We start from the raw sequence: 1,928 nt of genomic DNA on the forward strand, positions 1-1,928 counted from the left end.
TCCTCCTCTATTTTCTTTCTTTCGATATTCCCTTTCTTTCAATATTTTAATGAGGCATTTATTAAAAAAGGCCTCTCCAGGATTTTGTGGTTTTATGAACCATTCAGATTCGTCTGATGGAAAGCAGGATGTTTTGGTTTTGCAYAGTTTCCTACCATGAAAATAGGAAACTCTGCAAAGCTTTTGTTTTCATTATCTGTTTTATTAACCTGTTGGTTTTTTTCTTTGTACTCGATAAGGATTGTACTTATTACAAAACAAATTCCTCAACTTTTTAATACATACATTGGTCATTATTGAATGATACAAATGTGGTATCACTTTCAACATTTCAATTGTTTGGGGCAGATGAAAAAGAAAACCCAACATTTGTAATTATTTTTATTTGTTCATTCCTGACTCTCMAAAAAAATGATATCCGGTAATACTTTTCTATAAAATAATATTTTTACAAATGCATTTATTAAAAATTCTGATGACATTTCAAGTTAATAACAACAGAAACAAGTCAATTTCCGGTGGACGAGATCTATGGGTTTTTTTTAAAAATACCTTTAGTGCTTATTTTTCAACATCAACAGTTGTTTAAAATCACAGCTTTTTTTGAACGTATTATTCTTTTCTGAACATCACGTGTCTTGGTTCACAGATTTACCGGCAAAATGAAAAAGATTTGGCTAAAATATGTCTACAGAAGAAATAATCCCAGCTATTAAGTAACTTTATACATTTGGCATCTGATCTAGTCACAGGTCATCAGAAAATAGAAAGAGGTTCTTTGATCACTTGAAGCAGTAGGTGGCATCCTATACGTTCCTAATGAACAATTGCATTCACAACATAAGGAGAGATCAGTTTAGGATTTTCATATTTATTAACCCAAAATAAAAATAAAGTATCTTGTTACATAATTAAGTGCAATTAGGCCAGTCAGAACAACATAKAAACCTGAAACCACCCAAGCTTTTCTTCTTTATACATATTTTGTAGGTGCATAATCCTTTCCAGAACACTGAAAAGAAATACTTCAGAAGTCCTTCTTAAAATTTTACTTTGATTTATATTCTGCAATTATAGAATAAACTTCAAGAAACACACGCAGCTAATATATAGTTAATTTTATTCGGAGCACCGATTTCACATAAGACCTATCTCAAAGTAATGATTTCTGGATTTAGCAGAAAAATACATCTCTCACTATTTTTTTTTTTTTGGTAGAATTAGTCTTATCGTCTAACGGTCATACCTTGAATTTACCAGCCGTGTCTCGGAAATAGTTTTTTTTTTTTTTAATGCACCTAATAATAATAATAATAATAAATAATAATAATAATAATAATGACTATTCTGTTTTCACGTTTGTTTTATTTGTAAGTATGCTGGGACACATCTCCCTGTTGTCTTTTGGCGTACAGAAATATTTCTGATAGAAATTAAAGTAATAGAGTAAGGACACAACCAAGGAGAAAGCTCAGCAAACATACATGGACAGGTAGATTATTCAGTGAGACATTTCAGGATCCACACGTGGTCGCAGTTTGTAACCTTTTTGTTGTTGTTGTATTGTGCATTAAAGAAAATATTTACAATCGTCTTCCTTATCTTTTTTTTCCTCTTTTTTTTTTTTTTTTTTTTTTCCTCTTTTAAATCTAAATACAAGAACGTGACAAGAACGTTTGTGTTTTCGGTGAAAACAGGCAGTTAAACTGTGAAATTACACCATCCACAAAAGATTCTACCAGAAGCTAGTCTATTTAGTGCTCAGTTTCAAAATGCATAGAATGTTTGCGCTGCAAACAATGATACACAAAATAATAATATTAATAATAAAATAAATAAATAAATAGATAAATAAATAGATAAATAAATAGATAAATAAATAGATAAATAAATAGATAAATAAATAGATAATATCGAGACTTTATCAC

The sequence above is a fragment of the Malurus melanocephalus genome, unplaced genomic scaffold, assembly GCF_030028575.1.
Source record: "Malurus melanocephalus ecotype Western Australia unplaced genomic scaffold, MMel_1.1 scaffold_229, whole genome shotgun sequence".
NCBI classification, from domain to species: domain Eukaryota; kingdom Metazoa; phylum Chordata; class Aves; order Passeriformes; family Maluridae; genus Malurus; species Malurus melanocephalus.